Source organism: Mercenaria mercenaria, chromosome 4 (genome assembly GCF_021730395.1).
Source record: "Mercenaria mercenaria strain notata chromosome 4, MADL_Memer_1, whole genome shotgun sequence".
In the NCBI taxonomy this organism is placed as follows: Eukaryota; Metazoa; Mollusca; class Bivalvia; order Venerida; family Veneridae; genus Mercenaria; species Mercenaria mercenaria.
Genome location: NC_069364.1, coordinates 30525734 through 30545536, shown reverse-complemented (window position 1 = coordinate 30545536; position 19803 = coordinate 30525734). Strand labels below are relative to the sequence as shown.

Here is a 19803-nt window from a genome sequence, read left to right as displayed (position 1 = left end):
TTTATCCATGTCGAAAAACGTACGAGCAAAGTAACAATGACAGAGAAATGAATCTTAAACATTCGCCGTGCCGTAAAAAACAAAATGTTCCAAATGCACTGTCTGAAATTAACACCAAATCTGGAGTAGTTTTTTTAGTGGATGCACTTTCAAGTTTTAACATGTCTAATGTGTTGAAATAAAAGTCTTTCTTTATTTTCAGCTTTTTCAGTCTTTGCCAGTGAAGCAGTGCAATAAATGGAGTGCAGTTATTTGATACCCGCACTGTTAGTTACAGCACCCTATTCCATTGAAAACTGAACCCATCCACGTCTGGAGAACCAAAGGAAAAGTGTGTGGCTAAACAGCACCCCAACGAAAATCAAAGTGCATGGCAAGATGGAGGACCTGAAGAAGACGGAATCCTTCATTGCTGGATCATGGGTGATGGTGTAGGCGGTGTACGCCAAGAAGAAGAAGAAGAGTGGCATCAGTATGTAAGCTTAGGAAACTCCAAGTCAAGCTGGTGTACTTTGCTTATCTCTAAGTTTTTTCAACATTTGTTTATGGTTCTGCAGTCTCTTTCTTGTTATTATTGCCTTTAAAATTGTTTCTAAACAAAATGATGGGAAATCTTCCTTTTGCATCATAGCAAGATGACTTTAGTGGCTTCTTATCAAATTACTAAAGAAAGCTGTATAACAATAGAGGCTCAATGGTCAATTTCACATTCCAATACCGTTTCGAAATTAGAATACATGAAATTCAACGTTTCCCTTTCAAACACGAACTGCAGGATAAGTGAGTACGTGTAGTATTTATAACTTAATATCAGTTGATAAAGGTTGTGTACAAATCTATCCAAATAATTCTGTTCTATTAAGATCGATGCCTACCTATATGTTATATTAAGATCGATGCCTACATATATGTCATATTCAGATTGGGTGCCTACCTATATGTCATATTAAGATCGGTGCTTACCTATATGTCATATTATGATCGGTGCCTACCTATATGTCATAACCGTTTAAATACATGTCCGTAACCTTAAAACCAAAATAGTATTGATCAGTGTTTAAAAAGCAAACAGTGGGCTGAGTATCTTTTGCGAAGGTGAGGTATGGTAACATTTTTTTCTGTCTTACAGAATAAGTTAATGTAAAAATATATCCGCATGTAAATAATTACGTATTTTATGCGGTCAAACCGTTTCCTCCCAGACTGTTCATTTCATGTGCACAAACTAAATCAAATAAGCGCCACAGACAGGAACCGGTGGCGTAATTGTTTAGATTCTTAAGGGAATCTCAAAAGATTAGTTATTTCTTTGTGCGGATATCATTTTTGGTTCAATGTTTCATTATTGACCTTGGAAGAATAATTCAAGGAAAATGTTGATCTAAATGTGAAACGTAAGTTCTACAGTAAAACCTATGCTAACGACAACTTGTGGACAGAGATACATCTTTATGGGAACTAAAGCTGTCATATTGCACTTTGTTTTGAATAAAAAATCCTTGACTATAATAAAATATGAAATTTGCATTTGAATTAGAATATGATGCAAATTTTTCAGGTAGACCATTGAGTTACGCTTTAGTATTTAAAGTAAGTAATCACTTTATGTTTATTATAATTGAGCCGTGCCATGGGAAAACCAACATAGTGGGTTTGCGACCAGCATGGATCCAGACCAGCCTGCGCATCGGCAGTTGGTCAGGATCCATGCTGTTGCTACGTTTTCAATTCCAATAGGCTTTAAAAAGCGAACAGCTTGGAGCGCCCAGACTGCGGGATGATGCGCAGGCTGGTCTGGATCCATCTGGTCGCAACCCACTATGTTGGTTTTCTCATGGCACGGCTCATATCTTCTTTTATAATCAGTTTATCGTCTTGACAATATTATTCCGCGATAAATTCAATTTGGTATATGGAAAGTATGTTATGTTATACGAATAGTCACCAGTATGACATTAATGACCAGTTTGTGTGTTCTAGTTGACTGTATGAATGGTACCTAAACTCTTATCAGTCATGAAATTGCCTTTTCATAGAATCTTATACATAAATTCAACGTCAGATTGACAAATCAAAATACAACTCGTACATACAAAAAAAAACAACAACACTTATTTTCACTGCTAAGATTTTAAAGGGAAAAGTTTATGTTTTGTTAGGTCGCGTGACATTTCTCAAGATGAATTTTTCAAAAAATTCTTTCACTTCTATTAATATAAAATCGCATGTGGAATGTTATCATTTACTGTGCATTTCTAAAACAGACAAGTAAACAATTGTAACATAATTTATGTAGGTGATTTTATTTAAATTTGAACATGACAAACAAGTAACATTTATCAAGTTACAAACTACATAAACACACCAAACAGTAATGCATAATTTCTGATTCAATAACAAAGTAAACGGCAAAATTATACAATGTATTTCCACAATTCATTATTATTATTATTTTAAAAAACCACCAGAAACAACAAACGTATACATTAGCGGTTGTATATTAGTTAACCTTTTGCAAAATTAAGGTTATGGTCTGTTTGGATAGGCAGCGTAATAAAATCTTAAAAGCTATAACCACCTCAGTACTGTGTTCTCTTTATTTATTACTTATAACTGCTTAAAAATGATATTTTTTCTGTCAATGTTTCTAACATTTATGGAAATACAAATATCCCCCAGAGCACTGTAAAAATAACGTAAGTTGAAAGTTTCCTTTCAATATATTTTATAATGTACATAACTGCATCGCTTAGTAGAGTAAATATTTGAAAATTTTGTTTTGTATGATCGAACATATATACCGTCATTACTATGAAAAAAAATTCCCTTGAAATTTCTTTTTCTTAATTCTCATACAGAATATCACGCATTTGTCTCTTTTCAGAAATATTTTTTGGATACTTTCCATTAAAATGTCATCATATTTCTTATTGAGACGTGCCTCTTGTAACAATTAGATATCTAAACTTTCCTTTTAAGTGTATTGGAATGGTTATTAAGATAGATTGTTAAATTTACCGTAATAATTTTACGTTTTCTGACAGATTTCAAGTAATGAATGAAATTTAGGGGAAAAGTCACCCATGTGATTTCTTAGATTTAATAAGCTGACATGAATAAAAGAGTTATAATGGCATATTGTTCGGTCGTGTGTGTTTAATTGAAACTGCACACAGTATATCTATTTTATTTATAACAACACACGTGCATTCCTGCTAGATCTAACTGATGAAAGTTGAAAAATGTAGTGTGAAGTATCTCAACATTACCATTGTTAGCATGTACAGCAAAGTATAGTTTGATCTGTTTGAAGTGAATCTAATCTCTGTTTTATCCGTAATATAAAACACGTTTTGTTTTGTATGTATATGAAATATACAATTAAAGTTATAGCTTTGTATGTTATTTACTTTTCCTGCACTAATTAGTATAGAACCGTACAGTATTATTATTTGCTATTTAACTACTTCCTGCATGTTTTCGTCTATTGTCTTAACAGAATGACTAAATTATCTCACTTTTTTTCGCATGAAGTATTAACTTAATCGTTATATACAGATCTCAAACAAACATTTAAAGGCTAAACTGAAAGTCTGGACATGCCGTGCGATATCCGTAAAAATGAAAAAAAAAACAACAACAAAAAACATCAAGTATTGTGCTGTTGTTACTACATTGGGCGGGGCTAATTTGAACAAACTTGTTAGAAAAGAACTATACAAGGCTACAATAAAAACATCTAGGCTTTAGGTCGTAAGGCTTTAGGCAAGAGGATTTTAATATTTTTCCAACACAAGTCGATATAAAAGAGGTGATTTGGGCAAGTTAGGTAGAAGAAAACTGGACAAAGCTACATAGCAAATATCTAAGCTTTTGGTCTTGCAGCTCTAGAAAGAAAGATATTGTATATTGGTTTTTCTTATGTAAGTCTATGTTAAACAAGTGAACCAAGAAGCAGGACCGATTTCGACCCAACGGTTATGATTTGAAGATAATGTGTAAAGGACCGCCAAAGAATACTGCATGCCAAATCTCTAAACTTTAGGCCTTCGGGTATAAGATAAGAAGAATTTAAATATTTTATCTGATAAAAAGGCTAGCTAATCAAGTGCACTCCTTGGCGAGGCCATTGTTGATCCGAGGGGTATGGTGTAAACAAATTTGCGACAAAACTACACAACAATACTACATACTAAATATCTAAGCTCCGGGTCTTGCGGCTTTTGAGAAGAAGATTCTAGTTTCTTTCGGTTGCCACGGCAATAGAAGTTCTGCATAGATGTTATTCTTTGCATTTTGTAGAGAATTGTCCAAGAAACATTAAGGCTAAGTTTCATCAACTTCCAGCAAATGGATTGGAAAAGACGTTTAAATGGAAATTCTGACCTGACGCTGGAGGACGGATACCAAAAACGTTAAAAACTTTTTAAGACATCGTTACTGTAAAAATATTTGACAGTTTAGAGTTCATTTTTCCTACAAGCAACAACAAATTTTATCGATCTTGCTATGAGATATCATCATTATTTCAAAGGAATACAATTCCATATTAGACAAAGTTATTAGTATTGTTGCATTAAAGTTCAAGCAAGTTTCCTAACATATTTAGACAGTTTATGTAATGACGTCATAGCATATTAAATGCAATGAAATACGATTTTTGTGTGATACTTGTTACTTGGAATTAACACGTCCAAACAGCTTGTTTTAAAGTCATCGTATATAATTAAAGTACTTCGCTGCTCTTCTATATTAAATTCAAGAACACCAATCATGGTCGAGGCTTACAAGTTTATTCAAAATAGTAACAGTCCAATTACAATACCAGTTTTATACAGGAAACAGCAGACTGGTATCAACGGGTATGACGTAAATAGCTATTGTTTAAAGGTAAATATTTGTTTTGTTTGCAAACGCGTGTTGGCCTGTCTATCCTGTTTCGTCGGGCCCTTAAGGGTGTTTCTCTTGTTGCTCTGTCTTCTGAAAAGGCATTGAGTACATACGTTTTTAGTTCTAAAGGTTTGCTTTTTATATATTTATACACGAACATTTTTGTGTTTTACATGCCATGCCTTTTTGTTTCCATTACGTGTGTTAGAGATTCACCTGGAGGGGATTACTTTTATTTACACTGTCCCGTGTCTTTAGAACATGCTGTGGGTAAGAGTGAGGTTGGGTGCGCACCATAAACTGGTTTAAGCTCCCCAGTGGTGTTTTTGCCACTGACCGTTCCAAGGCGGTGCCCCACTGTGTTCTTTTGTTTGTTCATTTTGTCCTAATGTGTTGACTTTGTGTGTGTGTGCGTGTATGTGTATGCGTGTGTGTGTTTGTGGTGTGCGCGTCTGCGTGCTGTGGTTTTCGTTTTGGGGAGGCTGCGTTTTTGGAACGTGGCATTCCCTGTTTGATATTTGTCTTTGTTTTTTTTTTGCTTTGTTTTAAATAAATGGTACAGGCAAATTTTCACCTCTTATTGTTAAAAAACAACAAATCTGAGCATTATTTTCAGATAATGGAGGTCGTCTCCAAATTATTGTAGGGAGCTTCATTCCTTCCATATGCCAACGACTTCAAAAACGTTACAAGTCAGCTCCAATCGGTTGTCATGAACCAAGTTACGGTGAAGCCATTATTTCTGATGAAAGTTCTATGCCTTAAGAGTGTGTACAGACTCTTGAAATGCATACATGTAACAATAATGTATATTCAATTTGTTAAAGAATATGATTCAAGTATTTAGAATCATCAAGGGGATCGTCTACATAACAGAAACGATAATTCTGCTTGAAAGCAATGCAACATTTAAACAGCGTTTGTCGACTGCAGAGTGGTGTTAAATTTCACACAGCAGAATACATTTTTGAAGTAATAAGAACATTTATTTTTAAAACGTGTAGGGTATAATCAATTTATTATCTTTCTAATGGGTTCTATAAAACCGAAAGCTACTAACTCAAAATGGAAGTGCATTTTTTTCTGGAAGAAATTTTCGATTACGTTCTGCTCTACGGGACGTATAAAAATCTGTAACATCCTTAAGGGAAATAATATTTTGGAAAATAAATTAATATGAGTATTTATAGAGGGTCTAACTTCATCATGGTTATTTTGCTTATTGATAAATTACTTATTTTATCTGAAGTATTTTAACTGTCCCCTCAGGTATTTAATTACGATGCATATCATTAAACTGTTTATACAATTGACACTTCCAGAAAAAAATCCTCTTTTTACTTAAGGGAAATGCAGCTTCCTTTGACGTTTTCAGAATAAACATGATCAGCTTCTATTAAGCTATCCAAAAACAACGAAGAATACTTTTGCCAAATTTGTTTTATGAGGTAATATTTTTCTCTCATATTAAAGATCATAAATAATGTTAGATATTCTACAGAGGAATTGTTTATATCTTTTTAAATATATATGTCAAAACATAATTTTGTCTAGTAGAAAATTAGCCATTGAGTGACTTTTATAACCGTGACATCTTTTATACATTTATCTTTATTATACGTTTTATCGTTTGGTTTCGATAAATGTGTTTGTATGTTTCTGGTTACCTTAGAGTATATAATTTATATGTATTAATGACAAAACCTGCTGTTCTTACGTTTTTATGTCGTTGTCCTTGGTAACTACACAAAACAAATATAAATATCATTTTGTTATTACTTTAATAATAATAAATAATTTAGTTTATATATCATGTTATGCTATAGAGTACTAATGTCATATAGCTGGAGTAAAGGTCATACTTCAAGTTGTCTAAATGCGAAAATTGGCGCTGAACAAATAAATGTACTTACTCAATTCAAACCTTGAATAAAACGCAATTTGTGTTAGCCTAAAGGTTCCTATTTTGATGAAGGACATTTTATATAAATGTCTGTAATACCTTTTTTTCATAATTCAGCATGTTTATCGCTTCTACTGAACATGGTGGGTGTAAGAGTGAGGTCAGGTGTACAATAAACCGGTTTAAGCTCCCCAGCGAAGGTTTTGCCACTGACCTTCCCATGGCGGTGCTCCACTGTGTTTCTTTATTTGTTCGTATATTTCCTACTGTGTTTGCTTCGTGTGAGAGTGCGTGTGTTGGTTGTATGCGCGTCCGCGTGCCGGGTTAACGTTTGGGTAGGCTGCTTTTTTTGGAACGTGGCTTTCCGTTGGATATTTATATCCCCTTTTTATATTTGTACATAAGCATGCAATATTTACTGCCAACAGATGCACAAAAATGAATTCAGGCTATAACAATAAGGCAAAATTCCAGTAGAACATCGTCACTGTCGCTTACATGTAAGTTTAAAAGGTTTGGATATCTGTCGAGAATTTATTACTTTACCCATGATCGTCTAAGAACACGACCTACAAGAGCTTTTATTTCTTAAGTTGTTGTAGATATGAAGGACTGCGCAAGTTTAGTTTTCAGTTGTTACAAACACATATTTTTCATATACTGGATTAACAAGACAACCCGTTCGTTCTTCTTTCATATAAATCTATGTTTCACATCGTTTTTTATTTTAGAATGCACTGTTGTTTCATTAATGATACATTAGAATAACAACAAAGTTGCACACATTTCCTGTTAAATATTGACGTATAGTGACAATATTTTACTTTCCATAAATAGATAACCTCGTAGTTTGGTATTTCGCTAGTCTGATGTTTTCTGTATATTTCGTTCCTGTTTCTATGAACTGACCTTCAGCATTTATTTACGTGTTAGACAATGGTCAAAAAGTACAATTTTCATTTGAAATAGATAGTTTTCCCTTTATATTCTACATACAATCCACAATATTCTTAGAGATATTATACGTAGCTAGACCCATTTCAAAGTAGAAATCCTTAACTCATTTTGAAGATATATCCTAAAACTCACAAAATCACTTATATATTCTTTTTTTTGTTGCAATTACTTATTAGGCATTTTCTTAATTTAAAAACTTCTGGCATAAATCTAGAGGCCTGCAGCTAAATTGGCTTTCTTATATAAAAGAAATCCAGAATACCTAGGGGACTCAGGAACAAAACAGAAAACTCAGCATATTCATATTAATATATTATATTCATTTAGGATAATATTTTTACTTTACATGTGCTAACAACTTTATTAAAACCCTAAACACGAATGATTGTCGTAACAATAAAAAACAGACTTTAAGAAAAAGACTGGTTAATAACGTTTGATAGTATTACCATGCGTAATAAACAGAAGAATATGCCAGAAGTTTCCGCATTATCTCACAGAATATATATCTGTATTTAACAATCCTGACAGGATCCTCACTATTTTGAAGAAAGTCTATTTATACTTTATCATTAAAGAACTTATTAAGCATTTTCTTTCCTGGGAAAAATATCTAACTTTCAAGCGTTTCTATTGCCTTGAATAACTGATCTATTTACAAAGAAACGCCATTTTAAATTCACACCCAAATATAATTGTGTACATGCCCATGCACTTCGCATTGATCAAACTAGTTGGTTTATTCACAGATATAACAAAATTACAACATCAAATATTCATGACAGTTAATCATTGTGTAATTGTTTCCGACACAAAAACACATTATTTGTCATATTATGATTGATGAAAAACAAAAACATGCAAAAACGAGATTAATTTAGATATTTTGGCGTAATATTTTAATACAAATTCTAATTAAGTGAATCCAAGCATCAAAACAATCTCAATTTGTAATAAGAAGTAAGGAAGTAAGGAATTAGAAACGATGTGTTATATGAGAATATTCTTTGGAAGCATATCATGCAACTAGGCAAATAATAAAGTCAGCTCGATAGAATCTATTCATGATAGATAATGAAACATGCAACATCCCTCATGTCTCCTGGCTACCGCTTAATAGCGACTCTAAAAATAAAATTGGGTAGACGCCATGATTCCAAATGACAAGAAATGGTACAACAATGAGGGTCGTTGACTCATTACCATGGCATTGCTTTGTTGCATTTCGTGAGGGATGGCGTTGAGATAATATTTGTTTCACGATGCACTGTTAAAGGTACGAATATAATTTGCAACTTTCTCATCCACTTTCTAACGGGACATACAAGTATAGAAAGAATCATTTTACTTTTACTATATTCTGTTCACCCACTTACTTAGGGTTAGTCCCTTTCATATATAAGCGAACAAATAGAAACGAATTACTATGTGGAACAACATTTACATCGCGGTGATACATGGCATATCATAACATATGTCTAACTGTTAAAAGAAATATTACCAGTTAATACAAATAATCTTGTCTGGTTTGCGATATAGAATGTGGCAGTTCAAACTGAAACTTATAGTCACACTTGGTTCTTTATAGTATATTTCTCGAGTCTTATAAGGTTTTATAGCCTAATGCTACAAGAAATAAACATGAAATCGAACTTATGGCCATGTGCGTCTTTGTAACGTCTTAAAATTCCCAAGGATAATTTCGTTTACGCATGTCTGTTTCCCTCGCTGAGATTAAAATGTGTTGTGAAATGCGTATTTCAACGTAAGTAAGCATGTAACAAGAGAGGTATGTGTTTGATTCTCGCGAATATGGAATCTATCTCACCTCGAAGTGAGACAAATTATAACATTTTCACTTTTATTTATTCAAAACAAACAGGTATTCTCTTTGTATCTTATATTGAGGAATAACAAATGGAGAATTTACCAACAAAAACACAACTTTTCATAGTTATATTACACATGAAAAATCACCTTAACAGATTGTGTATACATGTGTATTCTATGGAATCAAGCACAAGCTGTAAATGCAAAATGTAAATATTACCTTTTTATTGTGTACCAAAATACTCAGTTGTTCTTTTAAGTGTTATAGAAAAAGAAAACCAATATGTAACATGACAAGCGGTTACGACACGTTCTGTTGAGGCTAGTTCTTACATGACTTTGGAAATCACTTTATAGGGCATAATACGTTTGTTTTTCATATTTCTCATAATACTTTCCAGAACGTAGTAAGTTAGTCCAACTCTACGGTAATCATGGATTAACATGGCACGGAAAGATTTTGCCGATGCAAGAATAATGAATACATATATAATTACTGTACAGCAATCTGTCTTACACCAGGTGATCATTTTATCGTCATGAAAATCATTGATTAAACAGAAAAGATAATTGAATGTTTAAAATCAAACATCTGAACGGCGAATGTAGCCGATAGAGAGCTGTTAAACGCCTCAAAAATTCATATATCTTATATGCTGCTTGAATTAATTTAGACAACCGTTCAAAGTAGTCTCTTGAAATTATTCTTAACGCTTCTCCGTGTCAAAATAAACTCCAATAAAATTAAAATCTATTGAATTAAAACGGTAACGCAACTTTTCTTTTGAGGAATTTTCACTGTGGGAGACGAATCACCTTAGGCTATACAATACAGCTGAGAATAATTTTTCAACTGCTTTAACACAAATTTTTTGCTTAACTTACATATTGCATCTTAAACAGTTCAAACAAATTCTTATTATTAAATAGGTTTATTGATTTCTAATACCAGGTATTTTGATTACATTACTTATCAAAGTAGCAGCAGAATGACATTTGCAATCCCGGTGGTCATATATGAACTGGATTACTTTGATAAAATCTGTGTCACTGAAAGCGACACTTTGAGTTTTGAAACAGTCGACTCACTCTGCAAACAATTTGGTTATTTTTCGTTTCAAAGAGAAACCGCAGAGTAATATTTCAAAATAACAATATTTATATCTTAGATAAAACAACCAACAGCAATGAAAAAATACTTTCGCCACAATCGTGTTACGAGATCATATTTGTCTTTCGCAAAAAATATTTTTAATTGTGTAAGATAACCGACAAAGACATTGTTTACATCATTTTATATATAAATGTCAAACACCCTTGTGTGTAGTAGAAAATTAGCCGTTAAATGACTTTTGGGGCTATTTTTTCTTCGAAATATTTGCAAAAATCATAGATCTTAGCTGCATAGATATGTTTTACGTGTCTCTCCTTTAAGAATGTGTATTTTTAAATTTGTTCGGGAGAAAATTTACCTTTTTGTAAACGTACAGCGCTGCTACTACATGTGCCAAATTTAAGAATTTAATCATTGGAAAGATTGTGCAATATTTTTTAAAGAAATTAATGTAAACATTTTGGAGCGCAATAACACATTTTATATCCATACATGAGATATGCACAGAATTCTATTTTACCTAGTGTTCTTTTGTGTAAAACAGCATCTACATTTAATTACAACATGTTATACGAGTATTCCAATGTATTCCAATGTATTCTTTTTTGAATAGCACATTAAACAAGAACTGATATGCAAAATATATTTATCAGTGTGTTCAATAAAAGATATAAAAATATCGTTAATGCAGTAAACCTATCTTTCTTGTAAGTTAAATTGTACATTGTAGTCATCTATTATGAATTTGTAAGCTGAAAAAATAAGTAAATGGAAATCAATTTTAGTGACGGTGTGTCAAACTAACTCTGACAATTTTTGCTTAGTTGCAGACTGTGCATCCAAATAATTTCTTTCAATTGACACACGCTATCTTAAAGCACCTTGTTGAGGCCTTAAAATGTTTCCTGCACTTTGACTGGGCTTTAGTGATCACGGAGACCGTTAATAAATATTAAATGTTATAGGAGTCAGTCTCAACATGTACTGTGCAACATGAGGAGTGTTGGACGTCCCACATATCTAATAGACTGTGCTGTTATTTTCCCTTGCTACTGTGCTTCAAAAGGATATCCTCATACACTATTGTACACCCAGAATTGAGGACACATCTGTTAAACCTTCAGTAAACAAGTCTTTTGTAAAGTAGAAGAAACACATCCAGAGTTGGCTATGTCATAATTCGCCTGAATCATTTTACCATTTGTAACTCTAAAAGAATTGACGTGGAGTCGAAATATGTTTTTCTATGGTTAAGCTAGTAACACAAGCCATTTACTTCATATTGTACTTAGTTGTCTGTCTATGTCAACTGGTAATTGATGAAGTTTTTGAAATAGTTTATTTGCGTGAGGAAGTATGACATACACTGCACATTTTTCATGTTGCTTGAAATATGAAGTAGCACGTCTTTTGTAACAAAAGAGAATATTTCGCCGACATAACTCAAGAGATCATTAAAAGTAAGAAAGCAATACAACGTCTGAATAGCATCTGTCATCGGGACAGAAGTCATACATTTGTTACGTGTCTTAGGTGATCTGGCCGAATTCAAGCAATTTTCTCTACAATCAATCAACGTTTTCTTTATGACCAGACACGCATCCGGTAAATGTTGAAGTAATAAATGGTTATGTTCAATGTTCAGAGACAACTTGCGGGTGATAATTTATACATCTGGCCATTCACTGAAAGTCTTATTTAATTTGAGTAAATGTTTCTGGTTCTTTGGGTCATGGAGTTCATTTAGTGAATCTTTACCATAGAATTTTGATTCAACAGATGGGTTGGGCGTGAGGGATGTTTTACAAACTAAGGCATTAATTTGCTTGGTTGTGTAATCTGTTTCCTTGCAGATTTTATTTTTATACATACGTACATTGAAGATACTGATATAAATATTTCACCTAGTATTTGGATTTGTTCCCAAGCCCAAAGAAAAAGATTTTTTAAAATTCATTATTGTGAATTGTTTGCGTGTAAAGAGCGTCCGACTATATCTTTCCTAAAAATGACAAAGTAGGTACATTTATTGTAAGTAAATATGACATTCGACTTTTCGATTAAAACGGCGTCTTGGGTGAGCAGCTGTTTGTTTTAAGGCTGATAATGCCGCACTTTTGTATATTACTTTCTTTTAAATCATAGTTTCGATGACAGTTTCTCTAATAGTTTTGTTACCTTAAGGTTTAAATATTGAGTAATATGACAAAAAAGTGAAATTTAATCCATTGTTTTGATTACGACCCTCTTTGACTCTAAAAGTGTAAGTTTAAATGAGTATTTAATCTATTTAGTCAGTAGTTTTATCTGTTTAAATATAAAATTTACAGCCTTAAAATTTAAAGACGGTATACTCTGCTGTTCACAAAAACATAATTCTTAAAGAGGTAGATATTGTTTTATATACTATAGTACTAAACAAGTAGGTCAGGCTATCGTAATTGGAAACAAATCAAACTAATACTTTAAACCGCGGTCGGTGTGTTTCTACGATTTTTATTTAGTCGCGAAACAACCAGTTACCGTGAAAACGCGGAAGTTTGTAGTTTCCATTGATAGTCAGCTGTTTGCAGTGGTTTATGATTGCTAATTGTGTACTGTGGAACGTGAATTTTGCTCACCATCATAAAGAAAGTTCGATTGAAAATGCGTCGAGCATAAGTGACAGGTTTGTGAGCAGTCTTACCTTACGTGCTTCAAGTACTTGTAATTTTGCCTGAGACTGTTTGTTACGTTGTAGCCGCTAAATCGCCTGTCGTCATAAAAACGCGAAATATAGTGTTCGCGAACGTTTCTAGGGTTACAGTATGCTAAAAGCAATCCTTATAAATTCTGAACCGTCTGATACCGTGCATAAAGACAAACAAGCACTATCATTATCATAAGGCATTGATTATGTATATAGGTTGTCTACCTGAGAAGTATAGACTTACATTTGTTCAAATACTTATTCTTTTTCATGTCCTTTTATGAATGTTTTATATGGATCTTTATCCATTTAAAAATATAAACTGACAATCTTTTCGTTCGTATATTAAAGTCAGTTACATTTGTTCCTAATTTAAACAGTCTGGCATTCGCGGTAAATTACGATTAAAATGAAATAACAGAGATATTTTGTCATTGTTACACTAATTATTTAAAACGTATATTTGTACAACATTTTTAATTTTGATGATTGCATTATAAAAATTGAAACGCACTCGAAACTCAAATTACATTAAAATAAATTATGATTCAATTTTGATATACGAGCACTTAAATGTTAAACATGTGTATAAAAATGTCTAACGTCTAGCTCAACAGAATGTTGTCACTGTTCCATTTTTATAATAGATTATTCTGTATTCTTAAGATAAAGAACAGCATTCTTTAAAACAAGATCAAGCATAAAACGAAGATAATTAAAATAGGTTTTAGGATTTCGAAGAGAAAGGATTTTGCAAATAACCTACTGTATTAAGTATTTGAATAGTTCCAGAACAACACATGCTCGATAAACTTTTCCTTACTAAAGTACGCCAACCCTAGATACTTATGTAAAGTTTTTAAAAGTAATAATCAGTGAATTGTATGCGTTACTTAGTAATATGTAAATTATAGCTTTTTCTGAATAACAATTATTCATAAATTATAGGCTGCAATATAAAGTTAAGTTCGTTTTTAGATATAAGGGACGTTCTAACTACTACAATTTATTGCAGATTTGTATTGCGTACTTCTTGAAAATGCACTTTTGATAAGGCTGAAACATCGTAAAGTATATCTTAACCGAAATAAGAGGATATAATTGCGATGTAATATTATGAGAAGTAGTTTGGTTAACAGACTGTGTTGCAATTATATTTCTCATATATCAGTACATAACTGACATGTACAACGAATAAAATGTGCGTTAATTTCTAAGACGAAACCAGCTTAGCTGCCTTGGTAAAGTTTGTGCAAACGTTTATTGAAATTATTTGCTATTTTAGGCTTTATGAGTTATAAAATATGACTACAAAACCGAATAAACATATTTTTTTTTCAAATAGTTTACATTAGCATTTGTTATAAAGAGCTATTTAAAACAAACATGTAGGTAGTACGGATACCACTTTAGAAAACATGCAGAGATAGTATTTCATTCTTTCAAAACATTGATATTAATTTATACAATTTGGAATTCAGACAAATATACCGACATTTCTCAAAACGAAATATTTTAGAAAGCATAGCTAATATCATTAAATACTCGGTATCAAAGATAAAAATGTAATCAAAGGCTTGGACCTTTAGAGCTGAAACATCAAAGGAACATACAACTAATTTGATGGATATTTTTACTATTAATTTTATTTGAAAATCAAGTGTACCAGAAATGCTATACAGCTTAAAAGTTAAAACTAAGCATATTGGTACCCTGACATTTAATACGCAATTAATAACGTGGACTGGAATAACTTAGTGAGAGTACTCCAGGTTCTCATTTAATGGACTCGGTACGCTAACTTCAACTTCCAAAACATCTCTCCATTGCACAACTAGGTCACAGGAGCTAAAAATCGATTTTTAACTGAAAACTTAAAAAATCTTCTTGTCTGAAACCACAAGACCTAGGCCTTTGATATTTGGTATGTAGACATTTCAACATAAATTTTACAAGATGATCATTATAAAGATGTGCCCTAGAAGGAACTATTGCTATGCTTTAACTTTTTAAATGTTATAAGACACTTCTGCATGACTAACGTCACAAATATTAAGGAAGTTTTTAATAACAAAGACACTACTTTCAGTTGACCTTATACGTGTAGGAACTTAACTATAACGCTGATGGAAGACTTGTCTCTGAACTGTAAATTGTTACTACGTGAGATGTGGGTGTTTAAAATGCTTTGTGTCAATATGAATTTGCATTTAGCAATTTGTTCCTCATATCTCAGTGGTGAAATGTTAATAGACATCAACGCAGTCATAATCGATTTGCTTCTATGTCAGGTCAGTGGGACATTAAACGTGCCTTCATTCATTCATATTGCATTTGTTTCATGTTTTGTCGGCATGGTATTTGTAATCATCAGTTTTCTACTATATATACCCGTAGTGTAACTTTAGCACGTACATTTTCTGTCATACACGATTCTTTTTATATTTAGAATTTTATGTAACCTCAAAATGGCATGATAAGTTAATTTCCTATTTCTTGGCATTTTATGTATTTTAGCAGATGCTACTTTAATTTGTTTGTTAGAGATATCATTCAGTTGGTAAACATCAGGAAACGGTCGAATCGCTGTAATGCAATCCTATGACGTTAATAAAAATGAAAATATACCGTTTGTTTTGTTCAGATGCCAAATGCTATTTGTTAAAATTAAAATTTTCGATTTCCGTCATAGAATAACATCTCGAATTCGAATTAGTTGATAATGTAATATTTCATTCAATAAATTGCTATATTTATAATTGAATAAAACTGTATTCTCTGTGAATTTAATGGAAGTTATTGAAATTTTTGCTAGCAGCATTTGAATGCAAATTAAGCTTGCGTGATAAAACTTTTGTATTTGTCGTTATCAAGCTATCCTTTTACTGAGAACTAAACAACAGAAAAGATATAAAACAATAATATTAATTCGGGAAAGTGTATTTATTTTACGAAGAAATCATATTTACTTAAATACCCACCACAACCTAGTGACCTACTTTTTCCTCTCAGACACATGAACTTCGTGAAAATCATTCTTATAATACTCGTATAACACAACAATACGACAAGATGACAAGATGAGACCAATTTATAAACCTTCTTAATTAATGTATTTTTCATTTTGCTATTCAGTCAGTCTCTTTTCAATGTAATTCTAAAAACACAGATAAAGAACCGTTTTACCTTGTAAACACAAAATGTAGTCTATACTTAATACTGTGCCTACTGCTACATTCACTCAGTCATTAAAATGTTGAGACATTAAACACATTTTATGGACCTAATATATTATCTCAACGTCAGTTTTTATCTAGAAACTTGTGTCCCTCACTTTTTTTATGCAAACCATACATATTACCGTCATGGAAATACAAAAGAATAAAGTTATACTGTGGTGTGTTTTTAAAGTGTCGCCAGTTATATATTTAAAGGTAAGTTATGAAGTCCGTTTCAAATATACATTTGTCATTTAATACCTCGAGGTGTAAAGACGAGTGTTTCCAGCATCGGCAAAACAAGGAAAAATCCTGTCTGACATGCAGGAATATACTTTTTATCTCAAACATGATATCGCAAAATACTTGGCTCATATGAAAAAGATCAATGTGGCGTTCATCCCAAACTATATTAAAAAGAAAAAAAAAACTCTTACTTTCTGAATATTTTTACAGTTACATGTGCGAAATATTTTCAAGAGCAGTCAACAAGATGCCATTGTAATTAAAACTGAGTAGGACGGTCTTCTATAAATTGATTCTCTCCAAAGTTCTTGATGGCTTCATGTGACTGTATTTTTCTTGAAATAATTAGATTGTTCTGGCGCATTTTCACAATAGTTTATGTTGTGACGTCAAAGCACATTTAATGCAGTATAACAATCAATAATTCACGATCATGCGGTTTAAAATAAGACTATCAAACAATAAGGGCTCACAAAATTTAAAAAATGTTGTTCTTCGGATTTTTTGGATAAACATTTAATATATATTGTTTTCTTTGCTGGCGCTCGCACCAATGAGAAAATATCGGGTTAAAATTTGTTGGTGCGATACTTTTTACGGACATATGAATGATCATAATTACAATTCCAAATTCTTCAAGTAAAATTTAATTACAATAAAAACATATTATGAACACACATTGGCTATAAAATGTATAATAATGATACGTACGTTACTCAGAAATAACTGCGTTTCTGGACATTTAGTTAGACAACAATGCAATGTAAATGCTAAAAGTTACATAACAGCATGAAAAATCTTAAGGTGATGAAGAAAAAAGAAACAGAAATAATTTAAATCATTTGATTAAAAAAAAGAGTACAAATCCAGCAAAGTTATGAAAAACTAAAGGTATATTTGTGAGGCATGGCCGAGTTTCAGAAATTTATAACAAATCTGTATTACCTGTGTTCTATAAATTACGATTTCATGCTTTTCTTTTTTCAGTTGAACGCGTACGAGACCAGAAACAAAAAATATCATCAGAAAAAATCCAGTGAACAGCTTATAAATTTGGCGGGACCTTGGTCCAACAGAAGTGTGTATATAATGTAACAGTTAAGGATGAACAAATGCATGTACTAAGTAAATTCGTGGAACGTTTTCTTTATTTTGCTGCTGGAAGAGCACAATAATTACGCCATTAGGAAGTACTTCAGGCGAGCCGAGCAGCGAAGCTGAATATGTTGAACAATGTACCATTTGCGCGCCCGATCTTGGAAGACATTTGACCATGGCGAGACTCAAATAAAGGTCGATAATGAATAATGACTTGTATGAGATGACAATGTTACTGAAATAAATGGTAAAAACTATAACTGTTAATAAAGTTAGTTTATTTTTTTGTAAACTTTATCATAAACATTTCAAACTAACGATGAAGAAAAAGTAAACTGATATGCACACAATATTTCAGAAGTTTTTTTTCTATTCATTTTAGTATAATAATCGTGCGCTTAGGACAAAACCCGTTTGAGTTCAACTTGTTCCTATTTTCTGAGGTGGTAGACAATTCCTGAGATAACAAAATGAAATAAAACACGGAAAATTGACGTCACAGGTGAAACATTGTTTCTCGTTCTAACAAGTTAACTGCTATTTTGAAAGTTATTAGACGTAATTTCTGCATTTCTTGCATGCTTTATTAGATTTATATTGCATCAGACACGGATATGTTGCTTCAATTAGATGGCACTGACATGTGTAAAATTTCCTATCAGACAGTCATAAGAGATGGAGGAATGCTCCATTCCATCAATGACGTATCCAAAAATCAGACTATGTGTAAGCTAAAACTAGTTGAAGAGAATAACTCAGACTGTGCTATTTTCCAAGATATTTGAACGCTTAAAGATAAGAAAATCAGATAGTTTGTATTTGTTTTTCTTTCTGGACGTTCGGCTGAACTTATCCCGTATAGCAAAGCGTGGTGCTTTTATGCTGCAGTGAGGGATCATTTTTAAAGAGAAAATCGTAGTGAGAATCAAATACAAATATTATAAAATTTTCCTTTCAAAAATCTGTCATATGGTTCTATAGAGAAAAAAAATCAATAGAACAATTCTCTAGAATCATTTAAAATGACCTTTAGTATAATGTTATAATATAATAGTATAATGTTGACTAAAATAACTTTCATAAAGAGGTTGAAACTGTTTGATATATTGCGGCAGGAGAATAGGCCAGACTCTTGTAACTGGAAATAAATCAGAAGCTACTCTGCTAAAAGTACTAGCTATAAATATTTCTATGTTCATTTTCATTAAACAGCCATATTGGTATCACATCACGCATCATTTGGCGTCAAACTGTCAAGTACTCACATATTTGATGTAATATTTAATATAAAGACATTGCTTACATCGAAGGAAAAAACAACAACAATTAAAGCTAAAACTGACAAAAGAAAATTTTTATTTTTCAACCTCCAAAAACTGACAAAACTACTTTAAAATAATGCCTTCTTGATATAAATCTTGAGAGTTGATCTGTTATTAAGCAAATCATTTTTAAAACTACATATGATATTGCCGAAAAAATATTGGTCGTAAACAAAAGTGTGCCATTTAGTAAAGTAAAGTTGCTTTTGAACATGATTTATCTTTATTATGCTCTGTTATATAAAGTTAAGTTCTTTCTTTAAATATAAGAGACGTTTTAACTACCCAAGTTATTGTAGAATTTAACAACATTCTTCCGTGAAAATCACATGTGTTAAAGCTCAAGCATCTTCATATGTATCATAGCCGAAATAAGGAGATATAAAATGTGATATACGAGAAACAGTTGGCTTTAACAGATTGCGTTGCAATACTATTTCTTATATATCATTTGAAACTGTATCCGTTAAAATAACGTATAAACGTATAAATCTTGTATAAGAGGACCTCATGGAAGATTAGCGTCAGCTAATGAG

The 19803-nt window shown here is 32.1% G+C and overlaps 1 long non-coding RNA gene across 1 annotated transcript; it reads left to right on the top strand.

The window, feature by feature from the left end:
* Window positions 1-2555: 2555 nt before the first annotated feature.
* LOC123553331 (uncharacterized) lies at window positions 2556-18295 on the top strand. The gene is made up of 2 exons (XR_006686707.2): window positions 2556-2696; window positions 17835-18295. It is a non-coding gene; the product is annotated as an uncharacterized LOC123553331 (long non-coding RNA).
* Window positions 18296-19803: the final 1508 nt, after the last annotated feature.